Genomic DNA, 17,192 nt, shown 5'->3' on the forward strand with positions numbered 1-17,192 from the left:
TGTGCATATGTACATGTCATCAACACGCACAAACATACTAGCCTATGAAGTAAGCGTACCCTAACGTTTTGTTGGTAAGGAATGAAATTTGGGCATAGGAGGAAGGATTTCCAGCGCTTGTGCCCTATAAAAGAGGAAACCCACCTCGCTCGAGCACGTCGCTCTATCATTCTGACTTACTTCCTCCACTCTCTCTCTATCTACTATCAGTAGGCTGTACTTGTTCTTAAACTTTAAGTTTCAAGGGAACTAGGCTAAGCTTGGTTTCCCTAAGTATTTATTCTTTGTTTATTAGGTTTTGATTTTAAGTTTAACATAGTCAAGTGAACCCTAAGTAAGACTAGCTTTTTCTAAGCACTGCATCTTTCCCTCAAGAATTGAGAAACCTGAACTGCAAGGCTGGTCTTGTGTCTCTTACCACCAGGTTATCAAGGAAGGGTGTGAGTACATTAACCAAAACTTTGTTGCATATAATGCCATATGTATCTTTTGAATAGCAGTAATGCAACTGTAACTTTATAACTCAATTAAATTAAATAAAATCTAAGCTAATAAATTAAATTTTCATCATATTTTCCAAATTAATATTATTAGTACACCCTAAATCAGACTGCATGGGACAGAGAGTTGGAGTGCAGGGGGATGAGAGCACTGGCTAGGGGGTGCAGGCTTTGGGGTGGGGTTGGAATGAGAGGTTCAGGGTGCAGTAGAGGGCTCAACGTTAGGGCAGAGAATTGGGCTGTGAGGGCTCTGGAACAAGGCCAGGAAAAAGAGAATTGAGGCATGCAGGGCCATCCTTAGGATTTATGGTGCCCTAGGCAAGATTATTAAACTGGTGCCCCTTTGCCTGATCTGCTCTTAGCAACACAAATATAAGCATACAGTATTGGAAAACTTGCCACATTCATGTTATTAAAACCAGTTTAACTTAATTAAGCACACTGTAATGCTGATGCACTAGCACTAAAGAAGTAGCACTATAGAAAAAATTCTGATTTGACAGAATGATGCAAATAATATAATTTTTTTAATTTGTCAAAATGTTATTGGAAATTTATATGAAGAGGTATTGAAACAAAGATTTGTTTTTAATTAAAAGCAATCTTTCTGGCTTTTTTGGCTGCAAAATCAGTTTAATAAGCTGGGTTTCCAAACAGTGGGAAAATATAACCCTAGTTTTACTGCTAGGTAAAGCACAAAGTGACCAAAATGAAGTCAGCACAGAATCAGCTCATCTAGATTAAGGTAGCACAGAAATGTTACAGAAGTCCTATTGTGCCTTATTTTGTTTGGAAAGACATTAGCAATAGCAGCACATTCACATGATAAAATACATGATAAATCACTGCCTCTAATGTTCCATCAAAAACTGACATTTTCACAGCTCTAGCATGATCTGCTGTACAGATTCTTCACAAGGAAGTGTCCCTGGGCTTTTTAACTTATATTAACTATGTATTTACTTTATGAAAGTTGGAGAAAACATTGTGAAAACGTAAAACATTGGCTGCCCAACTTCTGGGCTGGCAAAAGCTATACTGACTCACAGGAAAAAAAAAAGCAGGAGAATCTTAGTACAACATATGGTCAGTCTATACCAGGGGTCGGCAACCTTTCAGAAGTGGTGTGCCAAGTTCACTGTAATTTAAGGTTTCTCGTGCCAGTAATACACTTTAACGTTTGTAGACGGTCTCTCTCTATGTCTATATTATATAAATAAACTATTATTATCTGGGGTCCCAGAAACCGGTCCTGCTCAGCCCGCTGCCAGCTGAGTAAATGGAACCCCAGACCGGCAGCGGGCTGAGCGGGACTGGTGGCTGGAACCCTAGACAAGGATCCCAGGCCCTGCTCAGCCCGCTGCTGGTCTGGGGTTCTGACCACCAACTCCTGCCAGCCAGGATCCCGGCCGCCAACCCCCCTCAGCCCACTACCAGCCTGGGATTCTGCTCACCCAGGCTGGCAGGAGGCAGAGTGGGGCCGGCGGCTGGGCTCCTGACTGGCAAGGGGCCAGCAGCCGGAACCCCGGAGTAGCAGTAGGCTGAGTGCTGCCGGCACCCCAGACTGGCAGCAGACTGAGCCACTCAACGCCCCCACCGGCCCTGCTCAGCCCGCCACCCGCCCACTCAGCCCGCTGCCGGCTGAATGAATGGAACCCCAGGCTGACAGCAGGTTGAGTGGTTCAGCCGGCCTGCTCAGCCCGCTGCCAGCCTGGGGTTCCTTGGGGGTCCCAGGCCAGCAGCAGCTGATGAGTGGGGCCGGCGGCCGGTATCCCAGCTGGCAATAGGGCAGCAGCCGGAACCCCAGAGCAGTGATGGGCTGAGCCGCTCAGCCTGCTACTGCGTACCACCAAAAATCAGCTCATCTGCCACCTTTGGGACGTGTGCCATAGGTTGCAGACCCCTGCTCTATATACTAGTAAGGAGATGAGCGTATTACAGTTGTTGGAGGGCTCTTATCTGGAGTAACAGGCTATAGGAAAGTCAGTCGACATTTTTTGTTTCTCTGATTAAAACTGGCCCACTCCCTGCCTCAAACCAAACCTGTCACTAATAATTGTCAACAACTTAATTTTCTGTTTTTGGCTAAGATATTGATTTAAAAAAAATATTGAAATTGGATTCAGAATTGTTAGCAAGAATTTTTGGCAAACAAAGTTGTTAAATGACAATCTCAAGGGCAACACAGTCCTGCTTTCATGCTTGGCTCACCCCCCAGCCTGCTGGTCCAACAGCTGCAGTAGACCCCAAAATCCACCTCTTGGGGTGCAGAGTGGCAACAGCAGCAGCAAACCCTCAGGTCCAATCACACGCCAATGGGCACCACCACCAGCCTTACGGACCATGGTGAAGTTAGCACAGCATCTGATCTCAGGGACAGGTCAACCATGGAGCCACAGCAGCTCATCCTGCCCTGTGCAGCTCCCCCCGGATGAGATGGATCGCTGCCAGCCCGGGGGAGAGACGCGCTCCCCAGCTAGGGTGACCAGATCCAGATGTCCTGATTTTATAGGGCCAGTCCCGAAATTTGGGGCTTTGTCTTATATAGGCACTAATTACCCCCACCTAGAGTGACCAGACAGCAAGTGTGAAAAATCAGGATGGGGTGGGGGTAAAAGGAGCCTATATAAGAAAAAGACCCCAAAATTGGGACTGGCCCTATAAAATAGGGACATCTGCTCAACCTACCCCAACCCCCTGTCTTGATTTTTCACACATCTGACTAACCCCAGCCCAGCCCCATGTGACATTCCAATCCTGGCCGAGGAAGTGAGTTACTTTCACTTTCATTCCTCAGCAGGCAGCCAGCCTCTCCTCCCCCCACCTACCCCCCAGCACCTCACCCAACCCAGCCCTGACGGAGGGGAGGGAGGAGAGAGAGAGGGATGCTCCTGGGGAGGAGGGAGAAAGGAGGGGGTGCTCCATGGGGCGGGGGGGAGAAGAATGGATGTTATGGGGGACAAGGATACTGGTTCCAGAGCCACAGAGCCTGCCTCACCTCACCTCAGCAGGGTGGGGGAGGGGGGAAGAGTCACACTCACAGGTGAGCTCCTTCCCAAACCCTTCCCAGAGACCCCAGCAGCCAATCCCCTCCCTCAGACTGTGCTGCATTCGGCTCTCTCTAGGACCCAGCAGCCTGCTCTTACATGCTCCACTGCTTCCCATCTGTCCAGACTCCCAGAAGAGCAGTGCCCCCAGACCTAGTGGTGCCCTAGGCGGCTGCCTATTCTGCCTATGCCTAAGGATGGCCCTGGGCTGCAGGGTTCCCTGCTGCAGCTCCACAGACTGGAGCCTGCCCCTCCTGTGCAGGGCCAGCTCCAGCTTTTCTGCCGCCCCAAGCAGGAGCAAAAAAACAACAACAAAAAAAGACAAGAGGGAGGGGAAGAGAAGGGGGAGAGAGCGGTGATGAGCGGATACTGCTCCCCCCAATGTTCCTCCGGGCCCCCCTAGGGGGCTGTGAGGGGGAGCAAGGAACGACATCAGGGCTCCCTGCCTCCAGGTCACTTTCCCCACCACTTGGGCTGCATAAGGGGAGGACAGAGAGCAGCAGCCCAGGTGGGGAAGGTGACCTGGAGGCAGGGAGCCCTGATGTCGCTCCTTGCTCCCCCTCTCACAGCCCCCTAGCGATGTGCGGAGGAGCAGTGTTCAGGGGCGGCGGGGGGAGCGAGCAGCAATGCCAGCTACTCCGTGCATCCAGGTCAGTTTCCCCAAGTGGGCACAGGAGGGGGTGCAGGGGTTAGGGGAAAAGGGGGCACAGTGCAGAGATTACGGGTGCGGGAGGAGGCAGGGATTAGGGGCATGGAGAACGGGGGTGCCTGACAGGCGTTGGGCTGCGGGTTTCCCTGCTGCGGGGCTCCCTGCTGCAGCTCCACAGACTGGAGCCTTCTCCTCCTGTGCAGGGCCAGCTCCAGCTTTTCTGCCGCCCCAAGCAGGAGGGGGGAAAAGGACAAGCTGTGGCTCTTCAGCGGCAGCTCAACCACACTGCTGCTTCTGCGGCAGTTCGGCGGCAAGTCCTCCCCCGCTTCCTCTTTGGCAGCAATTCGGCGGCAGCTCAAAGACTAAGACAGGGAATGAGGGACCCGCCACCGAATTTCCGCCCAAGACCCAGACGTGCTACCCCGATACCGGACGGGCCGCCCCTTTGAATTGGCCGCTCCAAGCACCTGCTTGCTACACTGGTGCCTGGAGCCAGCCCTGCTCCCGTGACAAGCAGGGGCTGGTGCAGAGCGTGGCAGGGCAGGGAGATGACATCTCCCCTAAGAGCGGGGCCTTTTCACAGCAAGGGCAGCACCTCCCCGCAGAAGCACAGACCCCACCTACTCCTCCTGCTTTCTCCTGACAGCAGCACCACCCTTCCCAGCACCGCCTCATGGCAGCATCTGCTGCCGGACTCGCACCAGAAATGGGAAATCTGGGCCAGGCCTGGCAGCGGCTGTCAGGAAATGGAAGCAGGAGACACGACCACTCCCATGTTGCTGTGGGGCCTGTCCTGGCTGGTGGGAGATGAAGGCAGTGGACACAACCACTCCCATGGTGCTGTGGGGCCCGTCCTGGCTGGTGGGAAATGGAGGCAGTGGACACTACCACTCCCATGGTGCCGTAGGGTTTTCAGGTGGGGTGCCCCCCCGGCTTGGGCTCCAGGGGAGGTTTGGCATCTTAAGGGACTGGGGGGGGGTTGCTTGGAGGAGGTTTGAGGACCAACAGTGAAGGGGAAGTTGGACACTGGCCAGAATACCAGGGAGACAAGGCAGGTGAGGTGATACCAGTTACTGGACCAGCTTTGGAGCCACACAGGGTCTTCTTCATGCAGAGGAAAGGTGCTCAGAGCATCACCGTTCAATAGAAGGTGGAACGCTCTGCCCCGAGCACCAGACATTCCCCTACTTCCTGGAATGGGGGCGGGGGGGCTGTGCCCATTGTCCTGTAAACAGCCCCACCATGTAACCCAGAGGTGGCTGCATCTTAGCACCAAGACACCAGTGGTCACTGCTCCAGAGGAGATGGTACATACAGGTCACTGCCCTGCGTGGCCACCAGATGTCACAGACTGTTCACTGTCTTAGCTGGCCCCACACGTTACTGCCCCAAGAGGTGAGGTACACACAGGCTACTACTCAAACTGGGCACCTGGGGTCACTGCAGCAATGGTTGGGGGAGATACATGCAGGGCACTGCCGCACATGGCCACCAGGGGGCACTGCTACAATGGTGGGGGGGGGATGATAAACAGGCCACTGCCTGAAATGGCCACTACCACAATGGTGTGGGGAGAGGGGGAGGGAGATACCAATAGGGCATTGCCACGCCAGGGCACCACGGGGAGGTCACTGCTCCAATTAGTAGAGATACACATCGGGTAGTGCCCCAACTGGGGGCCCTACCCCAGAGAGACGGGGCTGGGGAGAGAAGAGGAAATCAAAGGCCACTGCCTCACTTAGCCACCAGGGGTCACTACCTAAGTAGGGGACACACACACACAGGGCACTGCCCCACCTGACCAGCAGGGGTCACTGCCCCAATTGGGGGATATACAGAGGGTATTGCCCCACGGGGATGCCAGGGATCAGTGCCTGACATACCTGGCACAGGGGTAGAGGGGATAGGGTGACCAGATGTCCCGATTTTATAGGGACAGTCCCGATATTCGGGGCTTTTTCTTATGTAGGTGCCTATTACCCTCCACCCCGTCCCGATTCTTCACACTTTCTATCTGGTCACCCTGGGTGGGGGGAAGGAGGGGGCTACACACAGGGCACTGCCATACTTGGCCACCAGTGCACATCCCTAGTGGGGGAGTGACACACACCAGGAGCAGGGCTCACTGCCACAAAGGGGTTGGAAGATACCCAGGGCACTGCCTGACATGGCCACCCAGACACCCTGCCACCTTGGGGGAGGTGAAGAACACACCTCAGGCACTAACTCCTCTGGCTACCAGTGGTCACTGGCCCAATGCAGGGGTTGGGGGGAGTAAATACCCACAGGGGACTGCCCCACCTGGGCAACACGAGTCACCAAGATGAGAGTGGGATACGCAGAGGGGACTGCCCCAATGGCTGATATACATACAGGGCCCTGCTTCATCTACCCACCAGCGCTCACAGGCACAATGGCAGTGGTGGGGTCACATAGGGAACTGCCCTCAGTGGCCACCAGGGGGCGCTGCAGCAATGCTGGGGGGGATACATGCCAGGCATTGCTGCCCCTCGCCACCAGGAGTCACTGCTCCTACAAGAAGGCACCTACAGGACACTCCCGTGCCTGGCCAGCAGGGGTCACTATCACTGGGGAGGGGCTATGGGGAAGCAGAGAAAGAGCAACTAACTGCAGTGGGGAAAATCGTCATCTACCAGGGAGAAAGAACGGACTCCGCTAGGACATCGCACCAACTCCTGCCAGGCTGGAGACCAGCAATTCGGGGCTGGAGCAGCTCCAGCTAGAGGCTGGGTGGAGGCAGGTGACCTCGGTCTCTGTGCTGAGCAGGCAGCGAGGAGGGACAGGGAACCCCCCGGCCAGGGTCTTGCTGCCCAAGGAGGGGGAGATCTGTGGCAGGCTTTGGAGTAGCTGGTTCAGCAGCCGTGAGCCGCACGCTTGTCCCTGCCTGAGCTCTCCAGGAGCACATAATACACAGGTGTGCGCTGGATGTAGGCACCAGTGTAACGACAGGGCCAGACTCTGCTGAGTGCTGCCTGTGAGAGACAGGGGCAGAGTCAGACGGGCAGATGGGGGCAGGAGATGACAGGGCCAGCGGCCATGAGCTGAACCCATCACATGTCCAGCCTGTGACATCACCATCCATCCCTGCAGCTTTCCATCCGTCCCACTGTCCGTCAACTCTCAACCCCCCATCCGTCCCCAATGTATGCCACACACCCCCCTCACCCATCTGCCTCACACACTCATCTATTTCCTCATGCATCCTGCTGTCCCTCTGATTGTCCCTGCAGTGCCCAGCACAAGGAGGCATAGTGGACCCTGAGCGAGGCTTTTGGGTGATGCAGTAATGGAGCTAGCGGGTGATAAGGGGGGTTCTGGGCATCTCTAATCCTGTGCCCAAAGCCATGACTGCGAGCCCACCCCTCTCAGTCTCAGACCCCACAGCCCCAAAGACATGACTGGCCACTCACGCTGTGACCCAGTGACAGCAATGATGTCTCCCTGAAGATAGGGGGTTGGAGGAGCAACCCCCTTATCCTAGCAGGCAGGACACATCCTTCCCAGTATGGCACAGAACTTGCCCGTGGGCAGATAGACCCAGCTGAGCCCATAGGAGACTGGGGGAGAAGGAGCAGAGGAAGAGGATGAAGGCAACTGAACATGAGAGGTGTCCATGAAAGGAGAGAGAGAGTTTGAGTGTAAGTTGGCCAACACAGAGAGAGAAACCTCGGAGAAAGAAAGAAACTCAGAACAGGGAGTCACTCTCATGGATCCAACTTTCTGCTAGGGAGCACACACCACTCCTTGCCAGAGAGATGATCAGCCCCCGCAAATGGCAACATCATCTCCCTTGAAGCCACAGCTAGTCCAGAAACCCACACCCAGGTAACGGGAAGTCCCTGCCTGGAGCCAGGAGGGCTGTGACCAGAGCCCTTCCCAAACCAGACACTTCTCTCACCGACAGAGACAGCTACTCTCATCCCAGCTGGGCAGGTCTTGCCTGGCACCAACAGGATTCACCCTGTCACTGCTCTCGCTCACTTTCCATCTCACCTCGGGGCTGGACTCCGTCCCCGCAACTTCTTTTCCCTTGGTATGAAACACAACTCAAGAGGAAAAGAAAAAGCAATGGTGGCGAGGCTCCTCTTCTCGCTACTCCCGCAACCCAGGGCTCCGGCTTCAACCCTCCTCCAATTCTGCCATCACAGCTACATTAGAAATCTGAGCCCTGGGCTCACACCTGGTTGTCTCCCCAATCCTTGGCGCTGTCCAGCATGTCTCCCTCCACAGAAGTCACCTGGCCTCGTCTTAGACTCCATCTTCATATTGCTCTTCTCCTTCCCAGAGCTCCTACTCTGCTCCTCAGACCTGTCTGTGCTCAGCTCTGCAGGCAGAGGGGAAGGGGCATGATGGGAACACACGCCCCATTCCAGACACCACGCAGCATCCACAGGGCTACCAAACCACGTCACCTTCGGCCAAAACCACCCCCCACCCCAAGGGAGCAAAAACCCTTTGTGAGCTCAGCACCCACAAGCCAGGAAAAGATTAACACCCACACCCAGCCCAGCCAGAGTGGGAGCTTCCCCCACTTCCCGGCCACAGGCCCACGGGGCTCATGGATGGAGGAGTTTGGTGGGCTGTGGGGGCCCCTGAAGCATGTGAATGGGGGACTGGGATGTATGTGGGGGCCGGACTGCAGGTTGGGGTGTCCAGGAGGACCCCAGGGAAGGGACTAGGGGGATTAGGGACAGAAGAGGGTGGGGTTACCAATGTGCATTGTGGGAATGTGGGATTTAGAGAGCGCAGAGTGGATGAGTGGCGGCGGGTTGGAGACCCCACAGTGGCTGAAAAGGGGAACCCGGCAGGTTGGGGGGCAGCAGAGATGGGAGATGAGGAACCTCACACCCTGGGGATGGACTGGGGCAGTGGGGGGATGGGAAAGTGGGGCCCAGCAATGGAGACATGGACTGGAATCAATAAGGGGCAGGGCGCTGGGGGTGGGGTGAGAGGAGGAGGTCGGGGTCGGGGCACTGAGGACGGCGGGAGGAGGGCGGGGGGGGCGAAGGGAAAGGCCGGGCAGAGCGGACAGGGTGGGGGAGGGGACGCTGGGGGCGGGGCTGGCGGGAGGGTCACAGTGGGGGGGGACACTGCGGGAGCAGGTTGGGGGGGGCTGAGGGGCCCCGCGGCCCCAGGCTGCCGCTTGTGGGGCTGCTCCCAGGCAGCTCAGCCCCCTCCCCCCGCTGCCCCCCAGGCCCAGCTGGGGGGGTTGAAGCCCTTTCACTCCGCGCTGCCTCTGCCCTGTGCCCCCCCGCAGCCCGGATCCCACGCGGGATTCGAATCCCAACGGCCGCAGCGCGCGCCCGGGTGGGGGGGGCAGCAAAGCCTCGGAGCGAGGGAACCGGGGCCTCCCCCCACGCGCCGAGTCTCTGTCCCGCGCTCTCTCCGCCAATCAGGGAGCGGGGAGGGGCGCGGCGAAGTGACGACTTACGGCCCCTCCTCCAATAGAGGCCGCGTGTGAGAGAGAGAGAGAGAGAGAGAACTACGGTTCCCAGTGTGCACCGGGAGGGGGGGCGTTGCCGGAGCAACCAGTCCGTCACTTCCGCTCTGAGATGAGCCAGGAACTACAACTCCCAGCCTGCCCCGGGGCGCCTCCGTCCTCTCCAGCCCAGGTAAGGGCGGGTCCCTGGGTCAACCTGACACCTCCCCCCCAACGCAACTCCTCATCCCCGCCCCGACCCCCAGAACCCCACGCAGGAACGTGCTGCCCCCCTCATTCCCCCAAAGCCCTGCCTCCTTCCCACGAGGTCCTGCCCTCAAATCGCCTGTTCCCCCTAATCCCCACCCCTTTCCCTGAAGTCCTGCCCCACCCCGCCCCTTCCTCCAAGGCACCACCCTCCCATTGCCCCTTTTCTCCAGCACCCCACCCTCACTCTGCCCCTTCCCTCAACTCCCTACTCCCACACTGCCCCCCAATACACCCCTCCCCTGCACCCTTTCCCCAAGGACCCACCCCCACATGGCCCCTTCCCCCGAGTTCCCACCCTTGAGCTTCCCTTTCTCCCTCAGACCCTGCCCCTGCCCCACCCCTTCCCCCCTGAGACCCCACCCCTGCACCACCCCTTCCCCCTGGGACCCTGCCCTCACATTGCCCCGAGACCCCACCCAATGGACACAGGGGAACAGGTGAAAAGACAAAAGAAGCAAGAGATGAAGAGAAAGGAAGGAGGGGTGGATGGAGGAAAAGGTGAAACAAAAGGGACAAACCCTAATGTCCCCAGTGATTCTATGGGATAAAATCCTAAGTGTGGAATAAAATTCTGCCTCTTTAAGCTCGTATTTTCCATGCCTAGAATTCAACTGTCACCTGATGGATCAGACTGAACAGGTTTCAGACCTCGAGGAGGCTCTTACCTTCTAAACAGGGACGTCTGTTTTCTAGTAAAATCACTAAAAGGGAAGGAGAAAACTCGGAAGAGGTTCCTCCTGGCACTCACGTCCGTGAACCCGAATACTCTCTCAGTCCTCAAAGAGAGACCTGGAGAAGGAGACTTGCTGAAGCAAAGCCACAGGGGTCTCTGAGGTTTCCCTGGCCTCTCACCACTATCCTGCCTGGCTGATGTCAGCATCTCTCTGTGAGGTCACCACCTCCCCACCACCTTTGACCAATAGTCTGAGGTTCTGCAAAAGGCCTTTGTGATGTCACTGCCACACCCCTCCCTTGCTGTGCTAATGTCCTGCCCCTGGCCAGGCACTTTGGAGGTTTGAGCTACTCCCTGTGGATCACCCCACTCAAGGAGCGTTTGTTCTAGGAAGCAAGCCGGCTAGACAGGAAAACATCAGACGCTGCTCCCAGTGCTACACTCAGTTTTTCAGAAATTAGTCGACCTTATGGCCAGAAGAGACCATTAGAGCATCTAATCTGACCCCCTGCATATCACAGGCCTCCTGTATGACACAATAGCTACTTTTGGGGCAAACACATTCCAGAAAGGCATCTAGTCTTCATTAAATGACATCAGGACATGGCGAATCCACCACTTTCCTTGGTAGCTTGTTCCTGCAGTGACTCATCCTCGCTGTTGAATATTTGTGTCTTATTTGTAATATGAATTTGTCTCTTTTTACCTTCCAACCACTGGGTCTTGTTATTCCTTTCTCTGCTCGATTAAAAAGCCCTTTAATACCCAATCTTTTGTCTCCATTAAGGCCCTTCAACACTTCAATGAAGTCACCTTTCAATCTCCTTTTGATAAGCTAAACAGGTTGAGCTCGTTCAATAGCTCACTAGAAGGCATTTTTTCCAGCCCTCAGAACATTTGTCATCAGACTCCTGAACTTCAGCTGGATGTGGTTCTTGTTCTTCTGCACAACATAGCTCCTGGAGAAGAGGGTTCTGCAAATGTACATTTGTATGATGCGTTTGTTTAATTGATGAAAACATAAACTAGACACTTAGAGGACTGGAACTGATTTCAGCTGATGAACAGCTTTGCTAGGTTTTTATGCATTTGGACAGTGAAATGTTGAGTGTTTACATTCATATCAAGCACCCCCATATAGTGGAGCTCCTGAACAGAATGGAGAATGGAAATGAAAATATTTTCCTTTTTTTTTTTTAAAAAGAAAGGTTATAAGAGAACACTGGGGCTTGAACTGAGGATTACTTGAGATGCAGTCAAGCACTTTACCACTGAGTTATACCCCCATGACAACAGGAGTATAGAACTGTCATCTCCAGGACTTTGAAGGACAAACCCTGCTTCATCGAGCTCCTTTGCCATTCCCAGACTACAGGTGGTTTTAAAAATGGGGTTTGATTAAACTTCTTAAATGTGGCAAACACCACAGCTTGCGCACCCACCAATATAGCTTCTCCCACTGACATAGCTGCCACCTCTTGTGAAGTGGACTAACTACACCCACAGGAAAACGCTCTCCCCTCAGCATAGAGCAGTGGTTCTCAAACTGTGAGTCAGGACCCCAAAGTGGAATGTGACCCTGATTTAATGGGGTTGCCAGGGCTGGCATTGGACTTGTTGGTGCCTGGGGCTGAAGCCAAAAGTCTGAGCCCCACCACCCAGGGGTGAATCCCTCAAGCTCTGGTTTTACCCTCCCCCAACCGGGGCAGGGCTCAGGGCTTTGTCTCCCCTGCCTCTGCTCCGTGTGGAGGGGCTTGGTCCCTCTTTCCAGGGCCATGTAGTAAGTTTTTTTTGGCAGAAGGGGGTTGCAATGAAAGAAAGTTTGAGAAACCCTGGCATAGAGCCTCTGAATATGTCTAGACTTGGCTCCCTGTGGCACTGTGGGTGATCAGACACTGAAAGTGCAGTCATGGAGACACCACACACCAGCCTTGCCTAGCAGGCAAGAATCAAACCTCCACAGACAAATGCCTGTTGCTTTTTAACTCATCTCCCTAAGCCCTCAGCCACCAACACTTAACAAAGGGGCTTTTCTACACGATGGTTCTGTTCTCACTGAAGGGTCATTTCCTATTGTTTGCTCAGACCAGCATTAGGGAAAATGGTGCCCTAGGCAAAGCTTGTACTTTGGCACTTCCCCATTGCCCCTGGACGATCCCCACTCCCCCTTTACCGCTAGCTCCTGCACTCCCAACCCTTGCACCTCCTTCACCCCTAACTCCTGCCCCCTCCTGTGGCCCCTTTGCCCTTAACTCCCTGTGCCACCAGCCATTGCCCCTCTCCTGCAGCCCCTTCAGATGGCTCCAGTGCTGGGGGCCCGCACTTGTTCTCCCTTTCCCTGGGCTTTGGCATCACTAGCCCCTGCTTAGCCAGTAGGGTTCAGTAGTTCCCAAAATGTGGGGCGTGACTCCTAGGGGGACACAGAGGAACATTCATGGGGGCACCTCAGGGCCTGAGCCAGCCCCCATGGAGGGAGCCCCACTCAGCCCCACTCTGTCCCAGCTCTTCCCCAACCCCACCCTCAGCCTGGGCCCCTGGCTCCCAGCTCAGCCTCGACCCCCTTACCCCTGTCTGCACCCCTCTCCCCAGCAAGCAACAGCCCCACTCCCAGCCTCGGTTCTTGACTGCGGACTAGGGGGATTAGGGACAGAGGAGGATGGGGTTACCAAGGTGCATTGTGGGAATGTGGGATTTAGAGAGCCCAGAGTGGATGGGTGGGGGCGGGTTGGAGGACCCCACAGTGGCTGAAAAGGGGAACCCGGCAGGTTGGGGGGTAGCAGAGATTGGAGATGAGGAACCTCACACCCTGGGGATGGACTGGGGCAGTGGGGGGATGGGAAAGTGGGGCCCAGCAATGGAGAAATGGGCTGGAGGCAATTAGGGGCAGGGCGCTGAGGGGGAGGAGGAGGGTGGAGTGGTGAGGACGGGGATGCGGGGGAGGGGGAGGAGGAGGTCGGGGGCGGGGCGATGAGGACGGAGGGGGCGGGGGGGCGAAGGGAAAGGCCGGGCAGAGCGGACAGTGTGGGGGAGGGGACGCCGGGGGCGGGGCTGGCGGGAGGGTCACAGCAGGGGCAGCTGGGGGGGGTGAAGCCCTTTCACTCCGCGCTGCCTCTGCCCTGTGCCCCCCCCAGCCCGGATCCCACACGGGATTCGAATCCCAACGGCCGCAGCGCGCGCCCGGGGGTTGGGGGCAGCGAAGCCTCAGGGCGAGGGAACCGGGGCCTCCCCGCACGCGCCGAGTCTCTGTCCCGCGCTCTCTACGCCAATCAAGGAGCAGGGAGGGGCGTGGCGAAGTGACGAGTTACGGCCCCTCCTCCAAGAGAGGCCGCGTGTGAGAGAGAGAGAGAACTACGCTTCCCAGAGTGCACCGGGAGGGGGCGCGTTGTCTGAGCAACCGTCTATCACTTCCGCTCTGAGGCGAGCCAGGAACTACAACTCCCAGCCTGCCCCGGGGCGCCTCCGTCCTCTCCAGCCCAGCTAAGGGCGGTTCCCTGGGTCAACCTGACACCTCCCCCCCAGCGCAACTCCTCATCCCCTCCCCGCCCCCCAGAGAGCCCGGGCCCCGCCCCCCTCCGGCTCCTGACGAGAACTCGCGTGTCCCTTGGCCTTGTCTCTCCCCACTCGGGGGCGGGGCTGTTGGATGGAGCCATATGGAAATATGGGGGAGGGGCAGGGCTGGGAGCCAGGACTCCTGGGTTCTCCCCCAGCTCTGGGAGGGGAGTGGGGCTAGGGGGGTAGAGTGGGGGAGGGGCGGGGCTTCGAGCAGGGGCGGCTCTACCTCTTTGGCCGCCCCAAGCAGTCATGCCCGGGAGGCGCCTCGGAGCCGTGGGAGCAGCGGACCTCCCGCAGGCATGACTGCGGAGGGTCAGCTGGTCGCGCGGCTTGGCTGGACTTCCCGCGGCTCCAGACGGTTCGCAGGTCCGGCGGCTGCGGTTGAGCTGCCGCAGGCATGCCTGCGGGTGGTCCAGCCGAGCCGCGCGACCAGCGAACCGTCCGCAGTCATGCCTGCTGCGGGAGGTCCACTGGAGCCGCGGGATGAGCGCCCCCTCCGCAGTCATGCCCGCGGCAGGTCTGGTTGTCCCGTGGCTCCGGTGGACCTCCCGCATGCATGACTGCGGCCCCCCTGGGAAAGGGCCGCCCCACGCGCTGGGGTCTGGAGCCGGCCCTGGCTGGGAGCCAGGACTCCTGGGCTCTCCCCCAGCTCTGGGAGGGGATTGGGGCTTAGGGGGGTAGAGTGGGGGAGGGGTTGGGGTGCCTGCTGCCCTCGCGGGGACCAGCAGAGCCCCCCCCTGCAGCTTGCCGCCCCAAGCACGCGCTTGGTGTGCTGGTGCCTGGAGCCGCCCCTGGTTCCAGCCCCTCTGCCCAGGCAGCTCCCCCAGTCTGACACACACACATACAGCCCCTGCACCTGCCCACCCCAGGGCTCCTCAGCCCAGAGGGGAGCCCCCCGGCTGAGTGGGGAATCAGAACCACCCGAAATTACCCTGGGACCAGCATGATCTGCCAGTGACAAAGTGTTGATCCTCGCTCCCCCCAGCCCCACTCTTGACACACACACACCCCATCCCCATTCTGTGCACACAACTTGGGTCACTGCGACACTGAATACTTCAATTGGATGGGGGGGCCCAGCACCATGGCTATTCCCTGCCCCCCAGGGCTCACAGGGGGCCGATTGGGGGCACAGGGGGCACGATCCAGTGCCAGCCAAGGGGGGATCAGAGGTGGGGATGAGGCCGTGGTTTCTGCACCACCCGGTTCCTGGCACAGGCGCCTTCGAGGATTTGCATTTCTTGATAGTTTTCACCCCATCACCGCTTCCTGCCCAGCCCCCTCCTGCTGTGCAAGATGGTTCGGGGGGGAATGGGAAGAACCCAGGAGTCCTGGCTCCCAACCCCACCTGTGCTAAGCTCTGAGACTCCACTCTAACCCCAGCACTGGGACTGGAACCTAGAAGTCCTGACACCCATCTGCCTTTCCTCTAACCACTAGACTCCACTGCCACCCTTTTGGGGAGCCAGGACTCCTGGGTTCTGTCCCCAACTCTGGGAGCAGAGTGGGGTCTAGTGGTTAGAGCTGGAGGAGCCAGGACTCCTGGGTTTTTTTCTCAGTGCTGCTGTGTGACCCTGGGCCTCTGTTTCTCCTCCCACTTTTTGGATATGGAGCCTGTAAACTCTCTGGGGCATGGCCTGTCTCTCGCTGTGTCTGGGCAGCGCCTGGCCCAATGGGGCCTGATCTCAGCTGGGGCAGGGACTGGCTCTGTGTCTGTGCAGCCCCCGGCACAAGCAGGGTTTGATTCTGCCCTGGTTTCTGTAGGTGCGGCCTCTCCTCGCACACAGATTTTGACAGGTTTTCCTCCTGATCAGCAAGTGGATTAAGCACATCTTCAGTGGGGGGTTGGCATGGCAGGGAGCAGGCTGGCCGGGTGTCTTTGTGGCCGTCTGCTGGCCACACATAGGCATGGTCCTCTCCTTCTTTTGCCCCACCCTCAGTTGCTCTGTAGCTTTTAAGCCGTCCCTTGGAGCTGTCAGCACCAGCCGTCTCTGCTCTAGGTGCCCAGAGGAGGAGAGGTGCTGGGCTCCAGCTTGGGACTCTGTCTCCCTCCTGTCTAGCCCTGACTCTGAAGCCTGGCCCTGACACTGCTTCCTTCAAGTGCCAGGTGGATAAGAGGTAACATGTGGCTGCAAGCAAAATGGCCAAACAACCAAAGACCTGGCTCCAGTGGGCAAGTTACCCAGCAGGAGGGGAAAGATTGGCTCTTGCACAGCTGGAGACAGGGAAGTTGAGCACTAGGAGTTTCACCACAAGCCAACACAAGGTCCCACTGAGATTTGAACTCAGATTGCAGAGTCCTGAGTGCTGCCCATTACACCATGGGACCAGCTTGTGCTGCCTTTTCTGCACATCGGTGACCCTCACGGGACTGGTTCATGTAAGGGACTGTTGGCCCCTTACTAAAACTTAGTGGGGGGTTTGGTTGGCTAGTTCCCAGTCCCAATAGAAGGGGGAAGGGCCAATGGGAAATCAGGCCCCTGAGACTGACAGTCCCCAGGGGCAATGGGGAGAGGCCAAAGCTCCAAGTTAGCCACACTGACAGGCCAGGCAGTGTACTGAGGGAGCCCAGGTAGCTCAGTTGGTAGAGCATCAGGCTCTTAATTTGAGGGTCCAAGGTTCAACCCCCTGTCTGGGTGCTCAGCTTTTAAGTTGCCTGGTGTGCAAGGACCCAAGCTCTGTTCACAGCCACATGCAGATTCCCAGAAGCTGTGGCCATCTCCTGGGAAGGTTCCTTTCCTTAGCAATCAGGAGAGAGGCCACATCTGCAGGTGTAGAAAGCGCAGTCTCTGGCTGCCAGGAAGTGCTGTGGGGCCAGGTGCTGAGAAAGCCCAGAGGGGGAGCAGCAGAGATGGGGGGAAGGGAGAGAGAGAAGCAATGAGGACAGAGTACAAGTGTAAAGGGGGCATCTGGTCTGGCTATTGTGGGGAACTTCCCTGGTTTATACACGACCCTGTTGGAATTGGCTGTAGAAAGGATCTGAGTCCCCACCCCCTTACCCAGAGGCTGCCTGACCTCGAGGACTGTTAGGATACAGAGATTCAGGCCAGTCTGCAAAGGC

At 57.0% G+C, this 17,192-nt stretch overlaps 1 non-coding gene across 1 annotated transcript; it reads left to right on the plus strand.

Moving 5' to 3' along the window:
* Nucleotides 1–16,697: 16,697 nt before the first annotated feature.
* On the plus strand, nucleotides 16,698–16,770 carry TRNAK-CUU. The gene has a single exon. It is a non-coding gene; the product is annotated as a tRNA-Lys (tRNA).
* Nucleotides 16,771–17,192: the final 422 nt, after the last annotated feature.

The sequence above is a fragment of the Mauremys mutica genome, unplaced genomic scaffold, assembly GCF_020497125.1.
Source record: "Mauremys mutica isolate MM-2020 ecotype Southern unplaced genomic scaffold, ASM2049712v1 Super-Scaffold_100264, whole genome shotgun sequence".
Classification (NCBI taxonomy): domain Eukaryota; kingdom Metazoa; phylum Chordata; order Testudines; family Geoemydidae; genus Mauremys; species Mauremys mutica.